The 23,910-nt window shown below is 41.9% G+C and overlaps 1 long non-coding RNA gene across 1 annotated transcript; it reads right to left on the reverse strand.

Moving 5' to 3' along the window:
• Positions 1-3,522: 3,522 nt before the first annotated feature.
• On the reverse strand, positions 3,523-23,910 carry LOC310844412. The gene is made up of 4 exons (XR_014564101.1): positions 23,815-23,910; positions 16,248-16,410; positions 15,453-15,585; positions 3,523-3,751 (listed from the first exon to the last, which is right to left on the reverse strand). It is a non-coding gene; the product is annotated as an uncharacterized lncRNA (long non-coding RNA).

Genomic DNA, 23,910 nt, shown 5'->3' on the forward strand with positions numbered 1-23,910 from the left:
TTTTTAATAATAATAATAATAATAATAGGCAAGTTTTTAGCAGATGCCTGTATGTCTCCTGCCTAGCAGGTTTGTGTTCTGCATCTTCCTTGCAACCAGGCCCAGCTTTACAAAATATGTTCTGCTAAATGTAAACAACCCACCGTGTAAGTGTTACATTGTGCAGATGGTGGTTTCCACCTTAATGGATCTCCACCCTCAACTCAGAGCCAAATTGCATGCCTGGAAAAGATATCTGGGAAAAGAGCAGGGATTGGGTGAATGGTGGCTGATGTCATAAAGGTACTGCTTCTTCTCCAACTATGACTACTTTTCCATATTCATTCCAGCCATTTGGTGAAATGGCATCCCATTGGTTTTGGCATAATGCTTCTTGGATTGGCACCTTAATATTTCAGCTGAACCAATAAAGAGGATACTTCAAGAGAGCTTCCTTTTCAGGAAATGGAGTTAGCTTCAAGCTGATAATGTCAAAAAATAATATTCAGAAAATAACAGATTCTAGCAAGCGTGTCGGCTTCTCTAGTTTGCTTTAAGTGGAAGCTGATGATCAACTGAGTGGAGAACAGGAAAACAGCCAGTGCAGAGGTCAGCATCACTTCCTAGATCCAGCTGTTTTGGTTTAGCTTTTTAAAATTAAGTTTGGCTCAAATTAATGATGACAGCTTAAAGGGGACTCATTCACCTATTTAGCTGACTTTCCATCTGAAACCAGGTCCCTTCTGTCTCCTTGTATTTTGTCAGAGGATTTGCGGTTGGGATCCCAGAAAGTCCACTGATTATCCCAGATTATATATTTTTTTTCCGTCTTTTTGTTCTGTGGTTATTTCCCTCTGCCCTTTCTTCCCATTTCCAGGAGAGTGCTGTGGTTGCTGCTACTGCGATAAGAAACAAAGTGCTGTCTAATTGATTTTTAGGAGTGGCTTCAGTTTGAGGATCATTGAAACCAGCAGGCCAGGCACGTTTGCTCTCAGATCCTGGGTCAAACCCTAGCTTATAGCTCTTGCAAATTGGCACAGCTCCTGAGAGTCAGTGGTGCTATAGAGGTTTTACATCTGTTGAAGGTCTGGACAAAGCTTGATGAGCTGCTTGAAGGCAGCGTCCTGGAACAAGGTAGACTAAGAATAACCCTGTGCATAAGACCATCTGTGTTTACTGAATGCATGGAGGGGGGAGGTCAATGGAAGGAGGTTCTGACCCTGACTTACTTATGCTTGGTAAACTGTCAGAGCAGGTCTTGTGAGCATTGTCTTGTCTATATGATCTGGAACATGTTTGGAATATATTAGCCCATAGTGCAGGTGGCACTATGGGACCCAGGTGGCGCTGTGGTCTAAACCACAGAGCCTAGGGCTTGCCGATCAGAAGGTCAGTGGTTCAAATCCCCATGACGGGGTGGGCTCCTGTTGCTCAGTCCCTGCTCCTGCCAACCTAGCAGTTCAAAAGCAGGTCAAAGTGCAAGTAGATAAATAGGTACCGCTCTGGCGGGAAGGTAAACGGCATTTCCGTGCACTACTCTGGTTCACCAAAAGCAGCGTGGTCATGCTGGCCACGCGACCCAGAAGCTGTACACCAGCTCCCTTGGCCAGTAAAGTGAGATGAGCGCCGCAACTCCAGAGTCATCTACGACTGGACCTAACAGTCAGGGGTCCCTTTACCTTTACCTTTAATCCTATATAAAATTGACACTGCTTATCAGTTTGCTTCCAAAAACAATTTAAAGTGCTGGTTCTTAAATTTAAAGCCCTAAATGGACCGCCGCCAGGGTGCTAGAAGGAATCTCTTGACCCATAAAGTGCCCCTGCAATCCATAAATCATTGTAGAAAGCCCTGCTTGACCACCTAAATTTAGGCTGGCAGCTCTGAGTAGCCATCTCTGTAGCAGCACTCATTCTGTGCAACTTCCTCACAAGGGAAGCTCACCAGGCTAATAATCTATTTTATCTGGGTTATGACTGCTGGTGACAGAAAGCAAGGAGGGTCCCTGTGGTAATTCCCGCTCCCCCACCCCCACATTACTCACAGGGACCAAATCACACAAAAATCACTTCACAAGCCCTCAATAATCCTTACAACGGCCCTGTAAAATAGACTAGTTTTATTATCTCTAAGGCTGAGATGGCGGTTCGTCTGAGGCTTCCCAGTGAATTAGGGATGAAGCAGGATTTGAACCAGGAGTTCACAGAGCATTCTTATTTTCATAGCAGCTCATTTTCTCCACTGTACTAGACACCTTTGAAAACACACAATAGAAGTCACAGATAGATGGCATTCGAAAGCAGGACACATAGCCACAAATCTAAAACAGTAACACTGACAAGCATCAACATCCTCAAAATCAATTTGTCCTGCATGTAAAATGAGTGGTGGAGATCTCGCTGGTGGAATTTATTCTTCCCTTGCTCCAACAAGCTACAGATTTGATTGTTGCACAGAATCAAACTATAAATAAATAAAGCAAAATGCATTCCCTTCTGGAAATGGTTTAATTCATATGAAGATAATCGAATGGGACGTAAGCACTGAAGCCTTGTCGGCTCTCAGGGCTCCTTTCCTATGAGCCATGTGTGGTGTATCAGCCTTTTAAACAGTAAGACAGCGGGCAGCACAACAGATGGATCCAGCATCCATCCAAATAACTATGTTAACGAAACAGACAATGGACAAGCATTTATGCTCTTTCTGTGCACTGGCAATTTCTAAATATAGGCAAAAGGAAGCTCCACTTGTGGGGCCTCATATAGGCTATTAAAAGGAATATTTGCTGGTTCCTGCAGGGTCTAAACAGCCTTCATCTCTTCTTTTCTGTGGCAAATGCACACCCTAAACTAAAAAAAGGCTTCCCCTTTCAACTAATAATTGAATGAAATCTAACAGGCCACATTGTCTCTTGCAATAATGGTGTTACACACTCCCTCCTTCCCCAAGCAGTGAGAAGTTTCAGAAGCAGTGCTACACAGAATTTAGTTTCCTTGTGAGGAGAGAGCACTGGAGACGTGTGCTGTTTTTACGATAACTGTTTATTTATAAAGAGACATGCTGAGCATAAAGAAGCAGAGAGGCACCCAGGCAAGCAGGGCTGGTCCGTAAATCAGCATAAGCTCTCCATGGCAAAGTACATCTCCTTGGGGCCTGTAAGGCTGGAGGTGTTGACTTGGAGACTGACTGCCAAGCCCAGACGTCTCTCCCCCCTCCCCCCAGTTTAAATACTTTATTGAAATTCGTAGTTAATATACACAATATACCAAGATGAAAACAATCATGTACTAATAATCTTATATATGTTTACAAAAATTAAATTTAAATTAAATTTATGCAATCTCTTTTTTCCTATCTTTTTGCTAACATAGAATAGACTTCTTATCATTTCCCGATGCATATAACCTTTCTGGCGATGAATGTACTTATCATTATTACCTTACTCTTTCTGTAATTTCTAATACTTTTTTACAACAATTCGTACCTTTTTTCTTGTTTCTTAACAGTTCGTTTAGACAAGGGTCATTCAAATGCTGCCACAGATATTGTACCGCTGTTATTCTGTAGATATATCTTATACACATCCCAATTTTGAATAAATGATTGTCTTGTATTACCTCTTAGCCTGTTAGTCAATTGCGCCATTTCTGCATATTCCAGTAATTTGCACTGCCAATCTGATAAGGTTGGAACTTTCCCCCCTTTCCAATTCATTCGGGCTGCAGCCGTTGCATATAGACAATTTTCTCTTAGATTTTTGGAATGTCTTTACCTGAAATTCCAAGCAGAAAGGCTTCTGGCTTTTTTAAGAAGGTTAACTTAAAGATCTTTTTCAGCTCATCATAAATGAGATTCCAAAACTTTCTAATCTTTCTGCATGTCCACCACATGTGATACGTATCTCCTTCACCTTCCCTGCACAGCCAACAGTTGTTTGCTATGTTTTTATATATATTTGAAAGTTTTGATACCAACTATATTGCATCTTTAACATGTTTTCTTTAATGGTAGCATGCTGCAAAGTTCATGTTTATTTTCCAGAGTGTTTCCCACTCACTCATCAAGATGGTATGTCCAATGTTCTGAGCCCATCTAATCATAACTACCTTCACCACGTCCTCCTGTCACTACCATGGCAGCTTGCAAGTCAAGAGAATGCTTGGCTTGGTTTCTGCTGAGCTAGAATGTCCTCATCCCTGATGGCCAAATGATGGTATTGAAGAAGCTGGTTCAGAAGTGATCCAAGTACTATAACAGAAGGAGCATGTAGAGTCCCAACAGTTTTTGAAAGGCTGCTGGTTCTGTTCTGTTCAGGGGCAATTTCCTCCAGGTCTATCAGAGCCATTCAAGATCCCTTCTTAACAGGCTTGACACAGGGGCATAAGAAACTGTCATACTTTGAGTCAGACCATCATTCCATCTAGCTCAATATTGTTTACTCTAGGTGGCAGCTGCTGTCCAGAATTTCAGACAAGCATTTTTCCTCAACATACCTGGAGACACCAGGAACTGAACCTGGGACTTTCTAAATATAAGGCAGATGCTAAGTCACTGAGCTATGGCACTTCCCCTGGCCCTTTGTCACCTCCCTGGTGTCTTCTCTCTAGCTCGTGAAACTAGCCAGTACAGAATTAAAAAGCAGGCCATTCTGCATAAATCAGTACTCTTAAGATAAGTCACTAACTTTATATCTGTTGTTGACTGATGATCTGCTGATCTTTTCTCATTGACCAAGCATGGCCAATGGTCAGCGATGCTGAGAGTTGGTAGTCCACCAGTATCTGGAGGGCAGCAAGTTCCCCAATCATGCCCTAACACTTCCTTAAGATGCTTCTCTGTTTTACACATCTCTCTCTCTCACACACACACACAAACAAACAAACAGCCAAACAGCTTTTCCTCCCACTCATCTGAAGTCAAGTAGAGGGATAGTAAAGAAAGGAAGTGGGAAAGAAAGAGGGAAATTAAATAACCTAAGTACTTTAGGATAGATCCAGGCTAAGTTAGTTGAAATTAGTTCTCACAGAAATGACTACGTTCTGTTGATTTCAATGGGACTAACATTCAACTAACTTAGCTACATCATAATTTAAAATACATCATAATTTAAAATATTCTTCATTGCAGGGGGCTGAATGAGAGCACCCTCCGGGTCCCTTCCAACTCTACAATTATATAATTCATGGTTCCCTCTTTCTTCCCCCTTGTGTTTTAAAGCAGTGATTCCCAAACTATGTGCTAGGACATACTAGTGTACCAAGAGAGGGGAACTAGGCTGCCTTGAAAAATGAAGGCCACAGTGTTATACACACCTACCTAGGAGTAAGTCCCATGGAACTCAGTGGGATTTATTTCTGTGCGGATACGTATAGGATTGCATCGGAAGCCACTATGCTGGGTGCACAACTACTCTTAACTGCTGATGCAAGGAAGCCCAATACCATATTGATTACTCTTTCTCTGCCAGCATATGAGCATTGACATCATCCTGAGAAATACAGTAAGGACACACAGGATTCCTTGATGCAGCCAATACTTCAGCTGACAGGCACAGAAGTGTCCCTGAAGCATCACCATTGCTCAGAAAGCAAATTAATATCCCTGAGCTGCGGCAGGACAAAATGACAGTGAAACACCAGCAGGCAGTGCTATCTGGACAGTTGCAAGAAGGATGTATCCTGCCTATAGTTTTGAGAGCTAATCAAGACAATATGTGTGTACTTTATTTTATTTTTTAAGTATGGGGTAGTGTAGTGTGTGCTTCCAATTTTTATCCAGAAAAAAAATGCCCCAGATACCAAAATATTTCAAAGATTCCACCGCAGTTCAGTGGAATTCCCCCCACTTCACCAGCAGAATAAACCTTGTGTCAAGTCACAGTGGAAATTTATGGGAAGGAAAGGGAGGCATGAAAGCAAAGGAAGTTTGAAGGGAGCCATTCCAGTTCTTGTGTAACAATCTGACAGTTCTTTAAAAAAAAAAAGCAGAGGGCTGTGGCTCAGTTAAAAATTAAAGTAAAATTATATTCCAGGTTCAAACTAGGACAAATGTAATCTTTAGAAGCAATAATAAAATAAGCTGGAGTAAATTTTAAAAAGAAATCTAATGGAAAGAACATCAGCATGAATATGTGTAGATACACAAGCTCTACTGAACTCTTGTCCGGTCATAGATTTATAGATGCCTTTCTTCACAGAACTGTTGGCAGAAGAATGGTCCCTTCGCAAGTTACTAAATGGAGCATATGCTCAGCTTTAACAGTGCGAGTCAAAATGCTATTTATTTCATTGTTATACCACTTGTCCCCCTGCCTGTCCACCCCATAACACACACACCCCGGGATGAATAAAAACACGGTACGGGGCCTACTACTGATTCCTGCACTGCCTCCTTACTCTGCCCCATGTTTATGCCCTGAGAGTGAAGAGACAGGGTTGAGAATCAACCAGGCAAAAGTGACCAGTATCACCAGGGGGATCTTTCATTACACTCCAGTCACATGAGTTTCATCTCCTACATAGAAGAACTGAACAATTAGTTACTTCCAGCAGCCCAGGTAAGTAGAATTAAGAGGTGTGAATGGAAAAGATTATCCTCTTCTGTTGACAGATCAGGCTAGTGAGGGAAACTCCACCCTCGAATGCTTTGTATGTGACAAGAGGGGAAGTCATTAAGTTAAAAGTAGAAGATTTTAAAGGAAAAGGTATTATTATTCCCAAGGCTCTTCACACTTAAAAACCAGGATATGGAATACCAGTAATTCTCATACAGGAGCACCAGAGCAACTCCCTCCACAGGCAGTTAATTCTTGCTCTTGCATATTAAAAGAACACTTTAGGGCAGCCTTTGCCAACCTGCTGTTCTGCAGTTAGCCAGCATGTGTTTACTGGGGCTGATGGGAGTTGTAGTCCAAAACATCTGGAGGGCACCAGATTTGGGAATGCTGGCTTAGGTGCAGGAAGAGTGAAGTACAGCTCCAATTTTAATTTTTTTTTGGGGGGGGAGGGAATGTGTTGCAGCTATCTGAAATTTTGCCCTGTTGGAAGGCAGACCTGTGGAAGGCCTGTGAGATTTGTATGGAGGAAGATGATCTCTTAAACAGACAGGTCCTAAATGGCATAGAACTGAATAAAAGTGGCTATTGTGCTTAAAAGCATTAAAAAACCAGTGTTTAAACTACATCCATGTCATGTGCTGTGAATGTCTGTTGAGTGAAGGGAGCCCTGGAGTTTCTACAGGCTGCTTTATGTACCACCATGATTCCAACAGGATTCTGGCTTCTGTTCTCTCACCTCATCTTTTGTCAGATCCCTGCTTTTGGGAAACTGGCCATCAGACATTTGCCAAAAAGGAGAAAATGCCATTAGTGCATGATACTGAATCTGAAATGAGTATTCCAAAATAATGAAAATTTACTTAAAATGTGAATGGCAAAATTTGGAAGGTGGTCAGGCTTTGCATGTGACATTTTGCCTGACAGCCTGAAATTCAAAAGCTTTCCACTGGAACCTCTTGAAGGCTTTGATTTTGGCAAGCGTCAACTTTGAAATCTCGTAAACTGTCAGCTGCCAAAAACAATTGCATGTCATTTATCAAATGTTGTCAGTTGGTAACACAGCGATTCTGTCCTCAACGTACACCTGTAGTGAGTGGAGGTGAGATACAGCAACCTAACAATACCGCTGGGGCTCCTCCAGCTCAAGGGGGAAACGGGACAAAATTCAGGATGTGGTGGAGGCAGAGTGGTAGTTAGGCTTTGCATGCACACCCATTTGCTCCTCATCCAGTGCACTCCCATTGCTGGTTTCGGAAGTGGCATACACGTGCCATTAGCCACAATCAATATTTGTCCTGTTGTTTCTTGTGAAATACTGCATATTGGTGCATTTCCCCCCCCCCAAACAGTGCTTTGATCCAAATTGAGTAAAAGAGCCACCTAGCTGTGTTTTGTGGGACACGGGTGGCGCTGTGGGTAAAACCTCAGCGCCTAGGACTTGCCGATCGCATGGCCGGCGGTTCGAATCCCCGTGGCGGGGTGCGCTCCCGTCGTTCAGTCCCAACGCCCGCCAACCTAGCAGTTCGAAAGCACCTCCAGGTGCAAGTAGATAAATAGGGACCACTTATCAGCGGGAAGGTAAACGGCGTTCCGTGTGCTGCACTGGCTCACCAGATGCAGCTTGTCACGCTGGCCACGTGACCCGGAAGTGTCTGCGGACAGCACTGGCTCCCGGCCTCTAGAGTAAGATGAGCGCACAACCCTAGAGTCTGTCAAGACTGGCCCGTACAGGCAGGGGTACCTTTACCTTTACCTTTAGCTGTGTTTTAAGCCAGTAATTCAGTGTACACAGCCTTAGTAAGAATCCTTTCCTTGCTCAGGGGTTAGACACTCCTGAACAATTGCACCTACAAAAAAGGTGGCATGGCTTTAAACACTCTGATGAGGTCAATGTTACATGTAGCCCCAGTGTAATTCCAGAGGTAAGCTTCTCCAACAAATAGGAGTGCCAACACAAAGTACCTCTAGGCATATTGATACTACAGACATAAGCTAGTACAATGGTCATTCTTCATACGTAATGCTGAGGTTAGTGGCAAATTTGTGTGACAGGGAGCTAGAGATTACTAACAGAATTCCCATTTCCTTGCCAAACTACAAGGCCCAGGATTCTTTGCAGGAAAATCTGCCAGCTAATAAAATATATGTTTGCAGATGAGGCCGCAGGATAAGTATTTCCTGCAACAAGGATTTATCTGGTAAGGCACATAACATCACTGTACCATACTTGCAGATCCTGCTAGAAAATCTGGAGCAGTTTTAATCAGACACTTTACAAAGTAATCTACATAGAAGTGCCCCAGCACCATTCTAAGCATATTTCCTTGGCAGCAAATCCTGTTGGTTGAAACGGGATATTTAAAAGGAAATAAGTTTAGGAGTGCCTATTTATCTAGTAGCTTTGAAAAATGCAGCCTTCCAAATTCTATTGACATGCCTGTGAGTAATATAGCAGGGGAAACACAATGCAACCTACATTATCATCTAGTGGATGTTATCCAGACTCTGCAAGTTGTGACTTCAGCAAGATTTGCTGAAGAATACTCTGTTTGTGTGGAGTTGGTGGATGCAGAAATACTGGCAATTGGGAATGCAGGAAGTAAAATACCGAATGTGACAATGGGAGAGAATCTTCCAGGCTACCCTGATCTGTTTCTGTTTTCATTACGCTAAAAGACAGCCAATTTCAGCAAACAATATAGTAGATTTATTCATCTGCAGAAGAGCTAGCTGCGTAGGGGCCTTGAAGGGGTGGAGAAAAGGAAAGCAGAAATGGGAAAAGGCTGATTAAACAAAGCAGTGGGGGAGAACACTCTGGAAGGTTCCTGCACGCAAGTCTGCTGCACTAATGCTTTATGTCACTGCAGAACATTAAACGAGCACTTAAAAAGGTAATTAGCACCTTTTCATTGGACCAGAAATCAAAGGTGTAATTTACCAAAAGTCAGTGAACAATGTAAGAGATCTAATTGAATCATAGTGTACAGCTTAGCCAGGGTGAAAAGTCAGAAGAACATCTTGGGTGTGCTCTGTGCTGTGGTGGTTACATTAAAGCCACTGTCCTCCTAAGCCCACTGCTACTACCAGCTTGCTCTAATCCCAACCAGAAATGCCATGAATGTATTCATGAAGATAGCTGGCCCAGCCATGATCCTGGAGTGTTATTCTATCATTGATTCTGTAATTGGGAGTTTTTTACAGTCTGCAGCTGAACCCCTAATTTCATGGGCAAAATTTAGTTACCTAATGGTGCTTAGCACATCACAGAGGCTTAACAGATGTTAAACAGCAGCCGTAGCACCTATGCATTTTGCTTTCCTGAACTGCCCATAACTGTCTCCTTACTTCCCCCTTCTATCAAGGAAAATACCTGTTATTCCAGGTGGAATAAACCAAGTGGAGGCTGCGGAGGGATCCTCACTTTAGGGATGGGGCAGGAAATGCAGTCAGGAATTGGACCGCACACTCCACTTTAAAAACTGTAATGATTTTTTAAAATAATAATAATAATTTATTATTTGACCCCGCCCATCTGGCTGGGTTTCCCCAGTCACTCTGGGCGGATTTCAACAAAGATTAAAAATCCTTCCACTCTTGCTGCCGCTCCTCATTATTGCTAGTCTTCTTCCTCCTCTCTCCATGTACCCCACAGACAGGCAAAGGTGCAATCATAGCCCCAAGAGCAAAGGATGGAACAAAGATAGGAGGAGGGGAATGCAACATGGCCTTCACTATTAGCTTGCCACCTTACTCCAATGACATCCCTCACGCCTCCTCTTTTCTACCTGCAAGCCAGCTCTGTAAACACCAGCTGATCCAGCAGCAAAGAGAGCAGGACAGCTCTGATAGCAATGTGGCAAAGAGCCCTAGTGCAACCTCTCCCCACCCCGCTTTTTTAAAAAAGCACAAATATGTGATTGCTGTGCTAAGCCTTCATTCATTTCCACTGAAACTTCATCTAGACGAATGTGGGAGTGGCAACAATACCAAAAAGTCATCACATTGCTGTGACACCCTAGCACTGTAGTGCAACAAAAGTGAGAATTTTTTAAAATGGAACATTTGGCTGTGATTGAGGGGGGACTACAGACCACACAGAGATTGCAAGAGATGCTGTTTGACCATCGAGAAAGATTTGAGGGCACAAATCTAAAAGCGGAAGCGTGTATGACCATCTCAATATCTTCAAGAGCATAAATTGCCCCGAATGCACATTAAAAGTCTTGTCTAAAAAGACGCCAAGTTGCCCCATCCTGTCGTCCTTTCCAGCCATTTGAATTTAGATTGTAAGTTCCTTGGAGCTAGCATTTGCTGAAGTTACTCTACATAATGTACTATATATAATTACTACAGCTATTACATTTACTAATAACATAATAATAAAAAATAGCATCAATAATAATAGATGACTGGCTATGTATGGCCTGTTAACCATGGGGGAGGGGTCTCCAACTCAGGGTCCGTGAGGTGACTTGAGCTAGTTGCTAGAATTTAATGTGCAGCAAACAGAAAGCACTGTTCTCTCATTCAGACTAGGGCTGCATAAACATCATACATTTAAAGCATACAGTTCCCCCCCAAAGAATCATGGGAACTATAATTTTTAAGGGTACTAGGATTTGTAGCTCTTTCTGGGTGAACTACAGTTCCCAGGATTCTTTGGGGGAAATCATGTGCTTTAAATGTATGGTGTGTGTGCAGCCAAAGGCAGAACATTAGGCTCCTAGTGTTTATATTATAGTCCAATCCAGAGGGTTCATACTTCCTGCCAATCACTTCGAGGAGGGGCACTATTGTACACCCCTAGTCTTTTCTGCATTCAAAGTGGGTTCTTAGTACAGACTTTTCATAGTAACTCACAGCCTTAGACACTTCAAGCCCCAGAGTCCCTGACAGTAACCTTATCAGAAACTACTGGTAGACCTAATCCACTTGAAGGACTTTGACAAAATTGCAGATTCCCTCTTGTGTAGCAGATCGCTTTAGATAAAAGTTGGATTCCACCCAAAGGCAAGCATTTATTCCCTTATTATTTCATAGCTGTGGTAGATTTTACAAGTACCAAATGATAATGGCTGTTCAGTTGATCTTTACAGATGATATTGAAGTAATGGCTGATGGTGAGGAAGATTCAGTTTGGATGATTAATGTCTGTGGCCTCAAACTAAATAAAGACCAAGGCCATGTAAGTGAATCATATGAAGGGAGAAAAAGGATGAAAATTCTGAAAGCAAGGAAACAAGTTTCCTCTATTTAAACTGTCAAAGGGCCTCTTCTCCATATTTCCTTTGTTCCATTTCACCTCTGGACACTTTTTTTTTTTGCGGGTCTCTGAAATAACATGAAAACCTATTTACAAGGGGCAAAATAGCCCAATATAAAGACAGCAAAAAAAATGCAAACTAAAATTGTGTGTGTGTGTGTGTGTGTGTGTGAGAGAGAGAGAGAGAGAGAGAGAGAGAGAGAGAGAGAACAATTACATTAGCATAGAATCATAGAATTGTAGGCCTGGAAAGGACTAGAGGGTCATCTAGAATCATAGAGTTGGAAGGGACCCTAAGGGTCATCTAATCCAACCCTCTGCAATGCAGGAATCTGAGCTAAAGCATCCTTGACAGATGGCCACCCCACTTCTCACTTTTTTCCAGGATGACTAGGAATCATTAATGGATTTGGTCAGTTAACCAGCTACAAATCTACCTAATGCTTATCTCTTTCTTTCTTTCTTTTTCTTATATTTTTTATTAGTTTTTCAACATATCATTTTCAACAATAATTAAACATACCGGTACTTTCATATCTTATACCATTTTTTTGACTTCCATCAATCACATCTGAAAATTTTCCACTCTATTCACTTAATATACATTTCTTACTTCTACTATTACATTTAAATCTCATAACTAATATCTCTGTTCTTTCTCTACTTTGCAATACTTCATACATTTCTCCTTACAAAACTTCTTGTAGTCTCTACTAGTGTAATTTGTTGATTACAGTTGCTCTTCAAAGAGTTCGTATATTTCTTCCAATCTTCTCTGAATCTCTGGTCCCGCAGGTTTCAAATCCTTCCTGTCATTTTATCTAATTCTGCGTAGTCCATTAATTTTGTCTGCCATTCTTCTTTTGCCAAACGCTTACCTCTTTCAACACACATTTTACCAGCTTCCTTGCGAGAATATCATGGGGGACTTTGTTGAAAGCCTTACAGAAATCAAGATACACTATGTCCACAGCATTTCCCTGATCCACCAACTTTGCAATTCTATCAAAAAAAGAAATCAGATTGGTCTGGCATGACTTATTTTTGAGAAACCCATGCTGGGTCTTAGTAATCACGGCATCCTTTTCTACATGCTCACAGACTGACTGTTTAATTATCTGTTCTAGGACCTTCCTTGGACACAACCTCCTGCAATGCAGGAATCTTTCAGCCAATGTGGGACTTGAACCCACAACCCTGAGATTACGAGTCTCATGCTCTGCCAGCTGAGCCATAATTACAGCATGCTAAAAATTGCAAAGTCTATCTAGCCTGCTGCAAAAAGTCCCCCCCCCCCCCCATCTGCAATTGTCAGCCTGGATATCATTTCCCAGCCTCCTGATATCATTTCCCAGGCTCTGGGAAGGGGCAGGGCCAGATTCCACTTCCTGTTAGCTCAAAGCCTCTCCTTTTCCCTTTCCAGCATTTGAAAAGAGGCCCCAGCAGCCAGCCTGCCAGCTTACTCTGCCTGTCAGCTTGTAAGTCTGTCTACAGCATTCAGTGAGTTTTATTCTCAGATAAGTGTGCACAGAATTGCAGCCACCGTTAGTTGAGCAGCCCGCAGCATGGAGGAGCAACCAGGGGAACAGGGAAAACAACAGTCCCACTTTCAGAACACCCTTCCTCTGGGGGAAACAAAACCCTATCATCTCTCTCTCTCTAGCCTATTTAGCATGTATAAATATTTATTTATTAAACCATACATATGGAGTGGAGCTGACTGGATGTGAAGCGTGGGTGACAGAAATGGAAGAAGGGAAATCGGGCTCAAAATGTGCTGTTAAAGGTGAATGGGTTCCTTGATGAATTTTAGACAAACTACACAGATTTATTAGCACAAGCCTCAACTGACTTACAGTGTGATTCTGCACATGTCAGCTCATTGGGTGATTACCATAGGACTTACTCCCTGGTGTATAGGGATGTGTCCATGTTCAACTCAATACTCTTGCAAGGTACCGTACCAAACGCCTGCTCAGATGTGGACATTTATATATTTGTTACTTATTGACTTTCACAGACTCAAAGAACTGTAGAATTCGAAGGAACCATAAGGATCTTCTAGTCCAACCCCCTGCGATGCAGGAATATTTTACCCAAAGGAGGGCTTGAAGCATTGACTCTGAGATGAATCGGAGTCTGAGTTATGCCTCCTTCCTCCCAAAGAAGCCCAAAGTGTGGCAAACACCAAAAAGTTAATACAATTTAACAAAGCTCAGATGTTGCCGATATAAAGTAGCCATCAAAAGCCTGGGGATTGTTTCTTTTGAAAAAATGTCTTTTCCAGGCCCCTACGTTTGACGAAACTAGGCACTAGGAAAGTGTCCCAGAGTTGGGATGCCATGACAGAGGAGGTCCTTTATTGCCACATGGCTAACCTCAGGTGCTGGGTGCAAAACAGATTTTAGGTTGCACCAAGGATTATTGGGAGTGGAATACAATGGCTGTTCTTTGAAAATATATTGTTACATGCCACCCCAGTCTCCAAGTGGTGTGAGGATCCAAAGGAACCAAGGCGCTTACCCAGGGTTTGTGTTCCCTTTGGAAATAAGGCACAGAGGAGACTGTGGTGTCTTTATGATATATGGTTTATATCAAATATCATATGTATATCCATATATATATATATATATCCAACCTGAGCCTATGATGGAGGGACTCACAGCATTACACTCCAGGAGGTTCTTGCTTTTCCCATGGCCTCAATCTTGGGGAAATCAGCCATGGCCCTCTGTCTCCTTGCTCAGCTTGCTGCATTTAACAGACTACCATTTTTCCTCTCTAGCTTACAGCATTCTCAATTGCAATCCTAAAAACAACTGCCCTCCTTCCAACCCTAAAACTCCTTCAAAGGCTTTTGTCTTTGTAACTAATTCTGAGTTGAAAGAGGGACTCCTTCCATTTGCCCTCGGGCATAGAGCCACACATCCTTGCGGGCCATTACCAGGCTGGCTCCTTGCTTATAGTTTAACATGCTAAATCCAGTGTCTGGAACCCAGAAATGAGAAGCAGGGTCCAGGAATTAGAAGGGGAGTCCAGGCACCCCACAAACTCATAACAATATTAAAAAAACAGGAGCAGTTTGGATTCGCCTCTTGTACTGATTGGAACACATGGGTTTGAAGGACACAACCTTTGAACAGACATGCTATATACATGAACTTCCACAGTTTATGTCATTAGAAGAAAACAGTGCATTCTGCTCGCCCCCGGGCATAACCTCCATCATAATACATTTTAATTTCTTGAGCACCAGTTTAAGACTTTGCCTCTGATTTTACCATTCCAGCGTTACTTGCTGTTGTTTTGTTTTCTGATGTTTAGTATTAGCAGGATTTTTTTTCTAGTTAGAAATTGTGGTCATTAAAATAAATGTAAGCAGCTTAGGGAATTTGTAATTGCTCAGGCAGGGTATACCATTTCTTAAAGAAACAGATAATAAGCCATCACTAGCAGCTTTTCTAATAATATATCACACATCTTACTCTACAAGCTTGGGGTCTTCTTAAGGAAGGAATGTTATATATCTTACTGATGGAATGTGGATTTTGAATGTGAAAAGACTCAGAGACCACAGGCACCTAGAAGACCCACTGCAATCACAGTACTGAATCTGTTGCACAACTGAGTGTGATTTAGTGCTACATAGCTCACCTCTTCAGTTACCTGTGCCTCTCATGCAGAAAAGTGATCCATGCCATAGAAATGGTCCGTTCATTTCTTAAGCAGTCATCACCTGTTCATCATAAATCATTCTACTTATCTTTCTCCCAATTTGTCACAGAACCTGTCAACAACCAGCATAGCATGAATGCTGCAACTTCCTTCCAAGGGCTCTTCACAATTATTTATCTTGATGACGTAAGTGCCTGGTACTGCCTGCACCAGATGTTAGAACTTGGAAGACATGGAGAACCTTTTTTCCAGAAGCAGGATTTGAACAAAAGATTTAGCAAGAAGAAACAGATTCACCATCAACACTAGGACCCAAGCATTAGATAGCTTATCTTTCTCTCTGGGCAGATCCTCAGTTGCAAGCCCCTTCACCATGATGGAAATATGGAGGCTGAACTGTGATGAAAGTTGTTTATATTATCTTATTTCCCCACATGCACAAGCTGTCTAGGGTCACTACCAGACAGAATCTTGCAGGAAATATTTGAGCACTATCCTGGGAATTTAGATTTGCACAATTATAGTGGATGAAAGTGGTCGGTCTCCCTTGGGCAACAAATCTACTTCTTACTTATTTTTTAAATAAACTTTTTATGATTGGGAAAGTGCTGGCAAAATGCTCTGAAAAATGTGGAATGAATGAATGTTTAATGGGGAGACATATAAATGCCATGCAGGCAAATCAGAATTAATGCAGGATGAATGCTCATCGCCATATAACATCTCCGCAAACAAATCTGAATGAATTCTCAGTGAAGATGAGACATAGTTTACCCTCCGTATAAGCTCTGTGCAAGCAAATCAGGATGAATGCTCAATAAACAGGTCATCTGAAGGAGCCTCAGATCTTGGAAGAACTTGTAAGATTTGCTGGAGCCACTCAGAAGTGATATAACAACACAAGAAACAATATTCAGAACAGCTAGCTGTTGGTTGTCTGGAAGAGAGGGAGAGAGGGAGAGAGGAAGAACAACTTTCAAGGGCCCCTTAGAATTTTTAGCTGGAGAGGCAGGAAGAAGGGCACATCCCTAGATGTCCCTATACTAACCTTCTGGAATAGTTCAGAACAATATTTTAAAAGACTAAATGTTCCTGTGTCCCAAGTTTAACAGTCCCCTTGGGCAAAAGCTGTTGAAAAATTCAGAAATGCATCAGATTGTTTCATGATGCAACTCTAACTTATCTTGGTGGTGGTTATGCAAGAGAAGGTTCCTTGCTTTCATGTGCTTGCTAAATTGTTTCATGAGCACTCAAAGGACACATGCATTGAGCAGAATAGTAAACCATGAGAAAAGAAAATATTTGCTACAAAGGCTACAAAAAAAAAACATTTCTAAGGGTATGAAATGATCTGACTGGTCATCACTTGTAGGATTCTGATACTGTTGCTCATTCCACTTCCATACAATGACTCCAGGGCCAGTTGGACAAATTTGTAAAGTGCAGGGAATAGGACATAGCCTTCCACAGGAGTCAACTACAGTGGTACCTCTGGTTGCGAACGGGATCCGTTCCGGGGCCCCATTCGCAACATGAGCAGAACGCAACCTGCGTCTGTGCGGGTCGAGACTCGCTGCTTCTGCGCATGCGTGTGATGTCATTTTGAGCGTCTGCGCAAGTGATGAAACCCGGAAGTAACCCTTTCCGGTACTTCCGGGTCGCCGCGGGACGCAACCTGAAAAGATATAACCTGAAGCGAATGTAACAAGAGGTGTGACTGTACTGGGGCGATGGGGGCTTTGGCCCCCACAATAAAATATTTGAGTGAGCCGGGCCCCCACATGTTGATGGGCATTCCCATTCTAATAGTGTTTGTGCACTGCATCATGTGATTGATTATGTGGGGCAAGGCTGACCTGGGCACCCACAATATTTTATTCAAGTTGGTACCCCTGTACGCTTCCATTTCAGCCCTACCCCAGCTGCTGAATAATTTATTTAGTCCATAAAGAAAATCAGAAACAGCATGGAAAGTGTGGGAAAGGGAGCAGAAATCAAGAATGGAGGCTTGTGTTGTTTAGGGAGGTTCAGTCGAGAATCGGGCCCTCAACTCCCCAAATCTTTCAAACAGACACCTCCTCTTCTAATTCTTCAACTGAAACCCATGGCATAAACTTTCAAAAGCAAGAAAGGCCCTGCTGGATCATGTAGCACCCTGCTCACATAGTGGCCAACCAGAAGCCTGCAAGCAGGAAGGAGCATAATGGCTCTCCTGCAAAATAGAAAATGCAGGAATCTTAGAAAATGATTTCAGAGCTTGTCTGCTTCTGGGTTCATCCTGGTTCCATGGCACAAGTAAACTCCAGATCTTCTGAATACATACATATTGCAGAAAGACTGGTTAATGCCTTAAAGCTAATCATTTCCTTCTTTTGCTTATGGAAAACATTTGAAGACATTTTGTCCCTAATTCTCTGTAGAGGACTTCTGTTCCTGATTTTAGAGGCGCACAGCATGAGAGAGGTATCGGGAATAGTGCAAGCCAGAGCAGTGTCATCACCCTGTGTGAAATGCGAAGCCGGTTTTAAATTGGGCAGGAAAAGGAGCAGCAGTGGAAGCAGACAGAGGCCAAGTCAGACCTGTAGCCCCAGCCTGCTCTGCAGAGCTTGGTTTTCATTCCCTATCAGGAAAAGTCGAAAGAAAACAGCTATGGAGTAAAATCAGAATTGGCCGGGCTGCTTTGGTAGATCCTTAGCAGGAAGGATCCTTCCACCATGCCTATGGCTGTTCTTTATGCAGCTTACCTCCTCTGCACTTCAATTTAAGGTTACTAGAATTGCCAGCCAGCCGGTCAAGGGGGATAAACTTTCACCAGAAAGAGAGGGCAAGATCTCAGCTGAGGCTAGTCATACAGCTTTCCTTAGCAGCAGCAAGAGTTTCCAAGAGAGTCTTCCAGAGAAGGCAGATGAAAAGAGGCCATTGTGTGTGGCTTTTTCTATGAAGAGCAGAAACTCACCAGAGATTTGGAGCTCAGTGAATTTGAAATTTTCTTAAACTGTGAAACACGAGTCCTTTAATTTTTCAGGAATGCTTCAAGGGGGCAACAAATCAGCTCTACAGGATTCTCAGTTAACCATAAATCATTTTCTTAGCGCGCAATGAAGGCCAGTGTCTGCTCCTTACCCTGAGCTGCAACCAAAGTAACACATGTTGCATACAAAAGGATTGTAATAAAACTCAGGTGATTCCAAACCACTCCACAATGCAAAAAGCATTGATGTGGCCTTACTTCAGGGTTCTTGCACATTTTGCAGGCCATTGTACAGAGTTAACTTGCAACTTAAATATAGGCATCCTGCTTTTCAGAATTGTGAGAGCAGAAGAACTCCTACCTTGGCCGTAGTCTGTTAGATTTTCAGAGATTGCACTGCAGGACAAAATCACTATACTATCAGGCAAACAAACTATATAGAGAGATAGTATCATTCCTGGTGTCCATTGTGTGGGAGACAGCTGAGGACACAACAAATAAAACATCAACTGTGAAACACCACGACAGGCTCAAGCTAAGTGGGATTCTTTCACCACAATAACTATATCCATTAGCCTGCATTTTTCATCTATATACCAGCAATCAGAAATGCTAGCAGCCAGGTCATTGTACAGAAAGAATTGGAAATTGGAAAACTGGAAAGGTGGCCTCACAGGAAAGCAGGGAAGAACAAAGATTAGAATAGGATGAATTCTGGAAAAGGAGCCTGCCCAAATCAAAGCAGTGGTTTGTTCAATTGGACATTGAAAGCTTTAGTCCTAGGGATACTGGACTGGGAATGTTGTTGTTGTTTAGTAGACCCCTTTAAATGCAGTGAGATTAACTGCCATGTAAACATGCATCAGACTGCACTGTAAAAAGAATGAAATGTAGAAAACTTGAAACAGGTTGTCTGTGTTTTGCAACACAGTAAATTTGTTATTTCATACTTTATTTTATATGTGGAAAGGACATCTTTTCACCCAGAGGTGGTTACTATCTGCATGCATTGAAAAGCTGTGATGGAGAGAGCTTGGGGCTGCTGACAGTATTTCTAGAACCTTCCTTTTGAGCATCATCATATGTATCAAGTAGAAATGTCAAGTTGTTAGAATTCCAGCAACGAATACTATATGACCCAATATTCTTGGTGTGAATATTGTTATTGAGTCTTTACTTCCCTGAATAGCAAGAAGACCAAGCGTACCATAGGTTTTAGTTTCCTTTGGATGAGAGAGCACTGGGGACTTGTGTTGTCTTTAGAATATCTATATACAGTGGTACCTTGGTTTAAGAACAGCTTAGTTTATGAACAACTTGGATTAAGAATGCTGCAAACCTGGAAGTAGGTGTTTTGGTTTGTGAACTTTGCCTTGGAATAAGAACAAGTTTGGCTACCTGTTGAGTGTAAATTGAGTCCCCCGCTGCTATGGGAAAGCACGCCTTGGTTTAAGAACACTTTGGTTTAAGAACAGACTTCTGGAACGGATTGAGTTTGTAAACCAAGATACCACTGTATATGTCTGTGTGTACATGTGTGCAGCTGTTCATTTATTTACTAGCATCAACTGCTGGTTTTTAAGCAGAAATTGGATGGCCATCTGTTCCGTATGATCTAGCTGAGTTCCTGCATTGCAGGGGGTTGGACTAGATGACCCTCGGGGTCCCTTCCATAGGAATGCAAATTTATTATAATGTCAGATAAATAGAATATCTTGTAGGAACCCACCCACAAAAACCTATGCTTCTTTGGGAGGAGGGGTGGGATGGGATATAAATTTATTAAATAAAGAATTAAAGAATGGCAGGAGTCTTTAGTATGTGCCAGAAAAAAAAGGCTGCATACACATCATGCCTTTAAAGCACATCCCCCAAAGAATCAGTACTACTGATGGAAGAATCAGTACTACTGGAAACAGTAGTTTTTTTACGGGTGCTGGGAAATGTAGCTTTGTGAGGGATAAACAACAGTTCCCATGATTATTTTAGGATGTGTTTGTTTTCAATGTGCTTTAAATGTACGATATGTACGCAGCCAAGGTTGGTATCTAAGGGGGAAATAACCTGAGGTTGTAGCTTTGCCTTCTTTGGAATGGCTATTTGGGAAGGTATTCTGTTGATTTTGATTTTGGTTGATTTCTGAGTCACACTATTTGTTGATTTGTGCTCAGAGTTTGAGCTTATATATTTTACCACAATCCATAAGCATTATTAATCCAATAAGACTCAGAGCCCAGCTGTATCCACGTGACAATGCTATCTTGTATAACTCCAAAATATTTCCCCTCATCCCCAGAGGGTTATGTCCACACTTCATGCCACAGAAGACACTCTGTGCCATATGGATGTCTATAATTCCTGTCTATAGAAGTTTTTACTCAGAAAAAAACTTAACAAAGCTAAAATGCAAAACATAGCCAGCTGTAACATCCGGTAGAGTGAGATAATTCACCTCAAGCAGCAGATTTTAGGAGACCATTAAAAGGCAGAACATTTATTGTTACATAACAAATAAATATAACAAATATAACAATAAAGTTATTTGTTAAATTTGTTAAATTTCTGGGTTGGGGAATCCATAGCTCTCCAGATATTGGGCTCCCATCAACCCCAGCCAGCAGGGCCTGTGGTCAGAGATGATGGGAGTTGTAGTCCAACAACATCTGGAGAGCTACAGGTTCCCCATCACTGAAACAGAAAGACAAGGCAAACAAGAAATAAGATGAGTTTAAATTTTTAAAGAATAGAAGGGGCTTTCAAAAATCCTCAAGCTTGAACCAAGTGTTCGCTTCAGATGGTCACTTCACAACTTTAACTTTTTGATCTGTGACTTGTTTCACTTCTTGAATCATCTCCGAATATGCCTTTAGTCCTTTTCCTCAGAACTGTGACATCCAGTGCTATTTTTCTAGAAGAATAAATGCTGGCACTCACTGTGAACACCTCCCTCATTCTCTTTGAATGGTAATGGTGCCCACCTGATAGGTGCCAGAACTGAGTTCCAGCAAGTTCCAGCTGTAAAAAATCTTGTTACATCCCATTACCTATGAAAGTACAGAAGAGTTTTGCTTATATTTTAGCCTTCTACATTCGGTGAGGGCCTCAATTCACCTCATGTAGTTGTGCTTTTTGCTTCTTCGAAAACCTCCATATGTATATGTATTATTTATACCAGTGTGCTAAAATAGGCAAACTAAATGCTCTGTGAGTGCCTTACACTCCTTGTCAAAAACTCTGGGGAATATCTGTGAATCCCTCCTTTCTGACCATTAGCTAAATGTTACCAAACTGTTGGCATTGTGTAATATTTGAAGACCGACATAGTTCCACTGACATTACAGAAGGGGTGAAGTGTTGTGAAGGTCATTAGAGAGAAAGCGTCCTCTCATTAAATCTGCTATTATGTCATCCTACAGCAAGAAAAGGCGGCTGTGCAACCAGGCTACCTTCAAATGCTGAGGCTGGAATTCAAAATAAGTTGTCACCAGGGAACCTCAAACACACACTGTCCTCTAGATTGCTTTGGCACATGACTGACAAGCGCACCTTGTTGTTGGGCTGGTCTTATGTATACAGTAAGTCCCCAACTTACGTGGTGGTTACGTCCCGGGGATTGCGCTGAAAGCAAATATTGTGTACAGTGGTACCTCGGGTTACATACGCTTCAGGTTACATACACTTCAGGTTACAGACTCCACTAACCCAGAAATAGTGCTTCAGGTTAAGAACTTTGCTTCAGGATGAGAACAGAAATCGTGCTCCGGCGGCGTGACAGCAGCGGGAGGCCCCATTAGCTAAAGTGGTGCTTCAGGTTAAGAACAGTTTCAGGTTAAGAACAGACCTCCAGGACGAATTAAGTACTTAACCTGAGGTACCACTGTATACTCAAAACACACTAGGTTCAATGGTTGGTGGAATAGCCAAAGTCATTTCTCCAAAACCTCACTACTTTTCACTCCACCTTTTTTGGTGAGGGGCACATATGTAAAGCTGAATGCACACAAGTTAAATGCACATACTGAATATTTACTGAACTTAACTAGGCATCGGTTGTTTGAACTTGTCTCAGCTCACTACATTCCAGGTCCCAGTACAACCTATATCTGACTAGAAATATTAACAAAGTACAGTTCTTAGGATTCTTTGGGGAAATGGGTGATGTGTACACAGCCAAAATGTTTATCTGAAAAGAATATGAGTTCTGTACAAGATAATTGGATGGGAGCTTATGACTGTGTCAGTCCTAGCTCCGCCATAATTGGGAGCCAGGACCATCTTTAGCCACCAAGAATAGATCTCTGTTCAGCTAAGTAAGCAAATCTGAATTAGAGGAGTAGGGGTGGGGGTTACTTAGCCCACTTTTGTCTGATTTCATTGTGTGGCCGGTCTCCCTGCAGCCCCCCGCCCTTCCTTTAGTAGAACAAAACAAAAAAAATTCCTTCCAGTAGCACCTTAAAGACCAACTAAGTTAGTTCTTGGTATGAGCTTTCGTGTGCATGTACACTTCTTCAGTATGGCAGACCAACACAGCTACCTATCTGTAACTGGAACTTTAGTAGAACAAGATAGTGGTGGTTATCAAGCTGAAACTCTGCCCAGCGTCCCCCCCAAGTCCAAGACCCCACTGAATGTTCCTGACATTGTGAAAAAAATGTGAAAGGGTAATGAACTCAAAGTACTGGCTGCCATTCAACTTACATTTACATTATCCTTTCTGGGAAAGCACAGTAACCACCTATCAGTTCTAAAATCAAAAGTGTTATTTACAAGGTGTGAACCTTAGTAGATGAAATTAATGGATAAGATTAGTACAGTTAATTGGTAGATTAAGCAACCAAAGTTTTAGTTGATTAATTGGTTGAGGTAGTTTTAATCATCAAGGGCAATTTTTAATCAGTGCGGTTATGATTTAAAGACTATTATTTTTGGCAGCCATTTTCTTCATGTGCTATTGTAATAGAAAATAAATGAGGAAGTAATAAAATGTAGCTTCTGTTTTGTTAAATTATAAGTTACCTTGCATTTCTTTCAATAGCTCAAACCAGAATTAATATTAAAATATGGTAATATGCACATTTGTTTACACTTCATTGATTGGTTAGACAGATAATTAATCAGATAAAAAACTTTTAAATGACTGACAGCCATAATGCTGTATGGTCAAAACGATCCAAGTCTGCTTAATATTTCCTCTTTCAAAATGAGTGTTTCCCACTAACAACCAATCCCCAAAAAATGTACTTGGGTGAAACTGCAGGGAAGATTTTCTTATTGACTTAAGAGGGAGTATCCAAATAACGAAAGAATCCTGCGGTGCTGCCTATTTCTACACACATGAACTCTCACAGATCTTGGTACACAAATACTCACAGGAATTAACGGTGGATTAGAAAACCAGTGTGCTTAGTCAGAACCTGGCCTGTTAATTCCTTGGTTCTGTCGAAACAGATCTTAGGTTCCCAGTGT

This window comes from Podarcis gaigeae, assembly GCF_964106915.1.
Source record: "Podarcis gaigeae genome assembly, chromosome: 5".
Taxonomy (NCBI): domain Eukaryota; kingdom Metazoa; phylum Chordata; class Lepidosauria; order Squamata; family Lacertidae; genus Podarcis; species Podarcis gaigeae.